Below are 8,992 nucleotides of genomic sequence, written 5' to 3' on the forward strand. Positions count from 1 at the left end.
CCCGGATCCCTAAATGGCCCCCTCAAGGATTGAACTCACAACCCCGGGTTTAGCGGGCCAATGCTCAAACCACTGAGCTATCCCTCCCTTAAACTCATGCATCTCACAAAGAAATGCAGAATTGAATTAAATGCCCTCATAATTTAGATAGATAGATTCTTATCTAATTCCCAGTAGAGTAACCCCACAGACTTCAGCGAACTTAGTCTGGATTATTACTACTGTGAACACAACATTTTTGCATAAAAAGCCTGCACATCACATTCCCATGGAGACAATCATGTCATCAGTTGATTATATCGGTAAAGAAGCACAGAATGAAAACGTGGTCATGGGAGAAATCTGGAAATTTTATTCTTTTTGAATAACTTCCCCTCAGTCAGTTTCTTCAGGGCACCTTTGAGCTCCTTGTTCCTCATGCTGTAGATGGCTGGATTCAGCACTGGCGGCACCACGGAATAGAGAACAGCCACCATGAGCTCCAGAGCTGAGGCTGAGCTGGAGGTGGGTTTCAGGTAGGCAAAGGTGGCAATGCAAATGAAGAAGGAGACCACAATGAGGTGAGGGAGGCAGGTGGAGAAAGCTTTATGCCGGCCCTGCCCAGAGGGGATTCTCAGCACTGTTTTGAAGATGTGAACATATGACACAATTATAAAAGCAAAGCATCTTAAGCCTAAGAACAAGAGAAAAGAAGTAACAACAACTTCACCGAGCTATGAGTCAGAGCAGGTGATCTTGAGCAGCTGGGGGATTTCACAGAAGAACTGATCCACCTGTTGCCGTCACAAAAGGGTAATGCAAATATGTTCCCAGTCTGCATAGTAGCAACGGGAATTCCACTGATCCATGCAATGGCTGCCATTTGGACACAAGCTCCCCTGTTCATTATAGTCTCATAGTTCAGTGGTTGGCAGATGGCGACATATCGGTCGTACGCCATGATGGTGAGAAAAGCAAAGTCAACCGAGGTGAAGAAAATGAAGAGAAAGACTTGGGCAATGCACCCAGAATAAGAAATCGACCTGGTGTTCAATAGGGAATTGGCCATGGACTTGGGGACGGAGACCGAGACAGATCCGAGATCTAGTATGGATCTAGTAAATTCATCAGGAAGAACTACATGGGGGTGTGAAGGTGGTGGTCGAGCACCACAAGGATGATAACAAGGAGATTTCCCACCAGGGCTGCCAGGTAAATCCCTAGAAACAGCAGAGTGTCAAATCTGCAGCTCCCGAACCTCAGACAATCCCAGGAGAAGGAACTCTGTCACGGTGGTTCGGTTAGACATTTGCTTTCTCAGTACATCATGGACTGCCTGTGGAAGGAAGGGCAAGGGCAATGGTCAGGCTAGAGTCCTCCTGCCTCCTCACCTCTGACAATCACACCACTAATGAAGAGCATTGTCACACCAGTGTAAATTTCCACAGCTCCCTTACAGTCCAAGGATGGCATCCGTTTCCTCCATCTGAGGATCTGGTCCAAGATGAGGCTTGATAAAATGCAGTGTAAATATGGAACAAGTTACAACCCAAGCCCAACAATCTTAGGAATTATGGACATCCTATTGCTACAATGGAGAGCGAGTTTAGGAAAGAAGAGTAAGTCTACCTCTATGCCACGAGCTAGGGGAGTGATTCCCAGATCACATGCACTACTTGCAATAGCTCGAGGATGGCTAGCACAAGTCTGAAACATAGTATAGCCATGGCAGAAGGGGAAACTGTGCTGAATACAAAGCCCCAGGGCTCAGGTGGGCTTCTACTCAGCATGGCTACCTCAGCCACCCTGCTATTTATGCTCCCCAAGCTAGCCCACGAGTACAAGTATGCAAGCTGGTGAACCACAGCCCTAGCTTGCTGAGTAGACATAGCCTAAAAGAGTTTGGCTAATTTAACCTAGCACAATGCTGGCTGAGAGAGGTTATGATCACTCTCTATAAATACATCGAGAGGGTAAACCCCAGGGAGGGAGAAGAGCTATTGATGCTAAAGGACAATGTCGGCACAAGGAGGAGCGGGGATAAATTGGCCAGGAGTAAATTCAGCTTGACAATGACAAGAAAGTTTGTCCCCATCGGAGGAGGGACAATCTAGAGCAGCGTCCCAATAGGAGCCGTTGGGGACAGACAACTTAACTGGTGTTAACACGGAGCTGTGTCAGTTTAGGATGGAGGTTATATGACTGGGTTGCCAGTGAGAGCAGGGGATTGGACTCGGTGACCCAGGTCCCTTCCAGGCATTTCTTCTTCGGACAAACAGCAGGCTAACTTGGACAGGAAACTAGACTTCTAAACCAGCAGCACAGCCTGATCCCCTCTTCCAAGGGAAACAAAACACGGACATACCCCGCACCCCGAGCGACACCCCCTCTGTGATGATTCCACACCAAGTTCTGTGCAGAGACGGCCTGCTCCCTGCTGACAGATTGATTCATGGTCCCTGATACCTACAACACTTGTGTCTCTGTGTAAGGATGGGCTAGGAGCACCCCTCGGTTACTGCTGTGGTTTATCATTTCCCTCTCTATCTTCATGTGTGTGCTAGGCAGGACAGTGGTAATTAGGAGACTTGGGTTATGTTCTTGTCTCTGCCACTGACCTTCTGCGTGACCTTGAGCAAGTTGCTTCCCCTTTTTGTGCCTCTCTTTCCTCTTCCCCCCTTTCTCTGCCTTGTCTACTAGGACTGTGACCTCGGGTAGGGAGGGGCTGTGTTTTGCTATGTGTATGTTCTGTGCACCGGTTTGCAACATTGCTGTTCAGCTGGAGCAGTGTGGGACAGAGGATATGGGGCTGGAGAGGGAGATCTTGCTTCTGTCCCCCTTCATGTCCTCTGTGTGCTTGGGCAGGGTTGAGATAGACAGACTTCAGGTGGCTGGTGCAACGCTGACTCTGAGTTTACAGGTGCTAGTGTGTACAAAACACAGTCTGCAGGCTTTGCTGCTAACCTGTTTTTTTACCTTCCCATAACTATTTCTTTGAAACAGGAATAAACACGGTTGCAATAGAACAAACAGGTTTGAAATGGCTGTATTATTAAATATAAGAATAATGTTTCCCATCTTTGTTTAAAGCTCAATTTCCAACTAAAACTAAACAAAAATGTCCAGGGAAAGTTGCTGCTATACTTGAAACAATTTTTTAAAAAAACCACAAAACCTGAAAACCTCAATTTTCCTTTCTTGGCAATGTGACATTTTCACTTAACACTAGTATTTTGCTAAAAACAAACACGTCTGGTTGCCAAATCCTGAATCTTTTTCTGATTTTGGGGTATCTGATGCCAAGTCAAAGTTTTGCGCTGATTTTTTTTTTCCTGACTGGCTCTAGTTCTCTGACTTAATTGACAGCTAAAGCCTTAAAGGGTTCAAATGATCATTTATGTTTAAGGTCTTACATTTGTTCTGTATATTAATCCATGACTGTATTTAATTGAAATAGTGAATTTACTGTGCTAGTCTCTGTGGATTTTTCCCCAAACTTGTGATTTATCTCGGATCGACTGAGCATGGTAGTGTAGACCAGCCCTAAAAAAGTTCAGATTGTAATTTCACATTTATGGTCTTAAATATTAATAGCCCATATTATGGAACTGAAATAGCAATCTTACTGTGCTGGTGTTTGTGGAATTTGTCTCAGCTTGTGATGCAGTCGATTCTCAGGCATCAGAATTGTTTGGACATTAGCTAGCTAGCACCTGTCACTGTGTTATCCAGCACTCCTTTGCTGTCCTCTTGCTGGATGTCCTGAGTTGCTGACAGTCTCTGCAGTTCCTAGCAGACCAGGATCTACTCCACGGGTGGGCGCTTCCTGCTCCCCTCCTAGGGCAGGCTTGGCTGAGAGGCGATGGACTAAATGGGATCAGGGACTGAAAGCCTCTCCCAGCTCTAGAGCTGATCCCAGCTTGTTCAGGCTTCAGACACGGCCACAGCCCAGGATGTCCCTGCTCTGGGGCTAAAGAGCCGAATCTGGTCTCCAGGGCTGTGAGCCCAGCTCTGATCTCACCACAGGAACAAACTATCCTGACAACCTGCCCTAGTTGATCCTAACCCCACAAAGGTGAAACAGCACCCGCCCTGGATCTCTCATGATGGCAGCATCCCTGGAGAATCCCTGTGTTGGAGACCCCAGGGCATGGCCACTTGTTAAGTCGAGGGGATGGAAGGCCGTAAGGGTTGAGGAAGTCTCCATGCTGAAGGCCTAAGGGCTTCTTCTTAACCCCCCTTAATAGAATTCAGGCCTGGCTGGTTTGAGTAAGCTCTTTTGCTTTTAAAACAATGTTGCAGCCGCAGATAATGCCTCATAGTGTAAGGTTTGCTGACGCCAAGCTAAAGATAATAGGAGATAGTTACAAGGCCAGACAGAATGTGCTGGTTGTTTAAGTTGCTAGGAATTCTTGTTAGAGGTTGCAGGAAATAAACATTGTTGTAATCCATATAAGGAAGGCAGAGTATTTGTGCAAAGTTTTAATTGGCTGATGTGTAGCGCAGTAGCATTAAGGAATATAAAAGTGTGTGTAATAACCTGCTCTGGTGTGCAGGATTTGAGATTCTCTTCTCCCTGTACCTTGTTTGCAGCTGCAAATAAACTTTTCTGCTTCTCCACCCCGTTGTGATTATTGAGTGAAACACACCAGGTAACGAAGTCCTGCTATTGTTTTGCCTCTCGGCACTGGGTGCCGGCAACAGATTTTGGCGTCCCTGGGTGGGCAACGAGGCTGCAATTTAGCCTTGCCCGGATCCCTTCCGGAGGTCAAGGATTGCAGTGACAACCGACGCGCAGCTCGCACCGGTGAGTTCATCGGGGCCATCGGAGGCGATGCAGTTTGATCGACCCCGCAGGGCACAATGGTGCAACGCACTGACATATTCGAAAAGCAGCTGTGGGCGACGGTGGCGGAACCGGTCCCTTGGATAAAGTAGGAATCTTTTAAAATCTGGATTATATGCTCTGTTGGAACCTGGGGATGCCCAGAATTACCCTATAGGTATGGGACAGGAACAGAGCACGGGAGGTAGGGTACGGTGCACGCCCCTAAAGTGTATTTTAATAAATTGAAAGGTATTTGAATCAGATCTAATAACTAAGGGTAAATTGAAGCGATTTTGTACAGTTAACTGGCCTCAGTACCAATTAGAGGACCAGGAACAGTGGCCTCCCGGAGGATCACTAAATCATAATACAATCCTCCAGTTACTCCTGTTCTGTCAGCAAAGAGGGAAGTGGAATGAGCATTCGTATGCTTATTTGTTTATGACCTTGTGGTCTCGTATTGATATTTTACGATGCTGTAATTTAACCCCGATTGGCCCGGTAGCAATTAATGTCAGTCCCCAGACCTCCACCCCAAATGTAATGGCAGATCCGGTGTCTCCTTCGGCCCTTACACCCGCACAGAGTGAGTCCCCTTCAGCCCCTACACCCACACAGAGCGTGTCCCCTTCGGCCCCTACACCCACACAGAGCAAGGCTCAAGGTAAGATTCCTAATGAAGCTCATAGTGAGGTTCGAGCTCCATCTGCTGGACTATACCCGTTACTTACCGAGACTAAAATCACCCGTAATGCAAGAGAAAGAACAAGCTGCTGTTACTATGCAGGTCTATACTCATGCACCTTTTAATCCTATGGACCTGGCCGCTTTCAAAGCACAGGCTGGAAAATTTTCTATCAACCCAAGCAAGTTTGTATCAGCAGCTACAAGCCATACTGCGATAATTGTAATGTCCTTCTGCGAACATTATTGACTGAGGTTGAACGAGAACAGGTCATAGCTAAAGCAAGGGAGGAAGCAAAGAGGCAATATGACCAGGACCGTAACAATATCCCGACCCCAGATGATCAGGTTCCTATAAAGGATCCTAGGTGGGACCCAAATGACAATCAGGCTATGACCCACCTCACCTCCTATAAGGAGCTGCTACTGTATGGACTCCGTCACGCAGCTGTCAGACAGAATAATTGAATGTTTAAATTGTATGTAATGATCAGTGGGTCAGAGAAGTGCCCAGTGCAGAGAGAGTACCCCAGAGTGGGGACACCCTAGCCCCTGTGCACAGCAGGGTTGGGGGTCGAGCCCCCCCAAGAATCCTGGGCCCAGCCTTGTTGGGGTTATGAGGACTCTGCCAGACAGGAGAGTGGAAGGGGAGTCCTCAAGAGCAGGGAGGCCTCTGGGTAAAGGAAGTGGGAGCGAAGACTCGGATCCTTTCGCTAGCCCACTTCACCAGGGTAGTGCAGAAGCCAGGGAAGTTCCCCACAATAGCGGGACTATTCCCCCACTTACAAATATAGTAGTCTAGTATCATATGGCTCAGTCTTTTTACTCATCCACTTTTTCTTGTTAGTTGCATTTCTCATAGGATTAGTTAGCAAGATAGGTTAATTAATTCAGTCTTTATGTTTCTATTTCTAATGTCACAAGTTACACTTAAATTCTTTTTGGTTGCATTTTCTCAGAAGCCTGACATAAAAGTGAACTTTTAAACTGAGCTGCTCTACCTTTTTTATCATTGTCACAGGGTCCGCACAGGTTTCCCCTTTCTCTCCCCTGTGCCCTGTGCTGAGGCTGGCAAAATAAGAGTCCTCACACCTTCTTCTGGTGTTTCACCCTTGTGCTTTTATTTACAGTGCAGTCCTGTCATAAATCTAAAGGGAAGGGTAACCACCTTTCTGTAAACAGTGCTATAAAATCCATCCTGGCCAGAGGCAAAATCCTTTCACCTGTAAAGGGTTAAGAAGCTAAGGTAACCGCACTGGCACCTGACCCAAAATGACCAAGAAGGGGACAAGATACTTTCAAATCTGGAGGAGGGGGGAAAGGCTTTTGTCTGTCTGTGTGATACCTTTGCTGGGAACAGATCAAGGATGCAAGCCCTCCAAGTCCTGTAAAGTTAGTAAGTAATCTAGCTAGAAAATGCATTAGGTTTTCTTTGTTTTGGCTTGTAAATTCGCTGTGCTGGAGGGAATGTGTATTCCTGGTTTTGTGTCTTTTTGTAACTTAAGGTTTTGCCTAGAGGGAGTCTCTATGTTTTGTATCTGACTGCTGTGAGATTATCTTCCATTCTAATCTTACAGAGTGTTTCTTTTACCTTTGTTTTCTTCTTCTAATAAAGTTTTTTTTTTTTTTTTTAAGAATCTGATGAGATTTTTAGGGTCCTAAGAAACCCAAGCTGGTCTGTGCTCAACTTGTTTATTCTCAAGCCTCCCCAGCAAAGGAGGTATAAGGGCTTGGTGGGATAGCTGGGGGAAGAGGAACTCCAAGTGGTCCTTTTCACTGGTTCTTTGTTTGGTGGTGGCAGCATACCCTAGTCCAAGGGCAAAGATTTTGTCTCTTGGGAAAGTTTTAACCAAAGCTGGTAGAAATAAGCTTAGGGTTTTTTTTCATGCAGGTCCCCACATCTGTACCCCAGAGTTCAGAGTGGGGAAGGAACCTTGACAAGTCCCCTTTATCCCCCAACAGTTATCCCCTTTCTAACCCATTCCAGGGTCTCCTGGCCTATGAGGCACCCTTCCTCTGGTGAGGAGACAGAGCTGTAGCCTCCTGTCCCCTCCCAGGCTAGCCTCCTGACTGAGCTTTCTCTAGGGCTTTTATAGCCCTTCCCTTCCCTTCCTCAGCCCAGCTGCCGCTACTTACCTACCAGAAAGCAGGGCTTAGCCACCATTTTGGCAGGGCATTCAAGGGGTTTTACCCCTGCCCTGCCACAATCATGAAAGGTATCTTTTTTTATTGAAATTAGAATATAAAGTGAAAAATATTATCATACATTTTCCAGTACTTTGCAGAGATAAAAACAAAAAGTATAAAATAAAAATAGAATTAAATTAGTCTTTTGGCTTTCCTTTTCTTCCCCCTGTTCTCCTTCTCTCTTTCTTTTTTCATTAGAAAAAGGAGAGAAGTAAAAAAAGAGAAAAATGGGACAGAAGTAGTAAAAAACAACGAAAGGAAACAAATGTGTTCCACCGTGAAAACTAATTTGTCAAGAAAAATAGATAGAGAGCCGGGTAAAAAAATAGATAGAGAGCCTGGTAAAAAAGCATAGGTGATGTCAAGTCCACAAGGTCAACCAATTTAGAAATGTGGTAGGCAATTCTAAAGTGAAGGGTTTTTTCTAGAATTGGCAAGCCCGCAGCCTTACAAGTTACAACTCTATTTTTCTCTATTCTATCTACTCTAAGTTGTACAGATGGATCTATTCTACTAGTAGAGTTGGGTCTATTCTATTGTATTTTGAACTAGTACAGGATGGTCTATTCTAATCTAAACTAGTACAGGTGGGTCTATTGTATTCTGTTCAAAGTTGATATTGAACTACCCAGTGAAATTAGGAAATAGACTATTTTAATTGAGATGTTTATACCACTGCCATAATCAATTACCATGTTTCTGTTGAGCTAGAATGCTGAAATATGAGGGCATTAATTGGCTGCTGAGGCCAAAATGAGATCAAATTTAAAGTTGACTTTTCAATCAGAGGTCATCTAAAGCTCATCAGTATTTTCTTCTCCCCCTTCTTCTTTCCACTACATCCAAGTCACTTCCTGGACCTGGCATAACCCCAAGAAGTCTTGACTACCCCTCTCCAGCTCTAACCCTAGAGTCAGGTTTATGTCTCAGAGTCAAGAAGAGAAGCCAGGGGTCAGGAAGCAGGGCCTGCAGCAGAGCGAGTCTCCAGGCAGCCCCATCAGTACAGCTGGCCTGCAGCGGGGTGCCTGATTAGCTACGCCACCTGATTGGCTGCAGAGGCCACCTGATTGGCTGCAGAGGCCAGCAGCTGGAGCAACTCGCTAGCCTTGCCATGCTCATGCTCACCACTGAGCCTGCTTATGTGTTACCCTGTTCCTGCTGCTCCTGCCTCACACCCAGACTTGCCTCTGTCCTACCCCAGCCTTGAACCCCTTGTTGCCTGCTACCCGGCTCACTCCAGTTCCTGCCCTCTGTGTTGAGCCCTGGCTTTGGCGCCGAACTACTGATGCTTGCCCCGATCTACTGATGCTTGCC

General features: G+C 46.1%; 1 pseudogene; it reads right to left on the reverse strand.

Moving 5' to 3' along the window:
- Positions 1–329: 329 nt before the first annotated feature.
- On the reverse strand, positions 330–1,048 carry LOC144274040 (olfactory receptor 14C36-like; annotated as a pseudogene).
- Between the last annotated feature and the right edge of the window lie 7,944 nt (positions 1,049–8,992).

Source organism: Eretmochelys imbricata, chromosome 14, assembly GCF_965152235.1.
Source record: "Eretmochelys imbricata isolate rEreImb1 chromosome 14, rEreImb1.hap1, whole genome shotgun sequence".
Taxonomy (NCBI): Eukaryota; Metazoa; Chordata; order Testudines; family Cheloniidae; genus Eretmochelys; species Eretmochelys imbricata.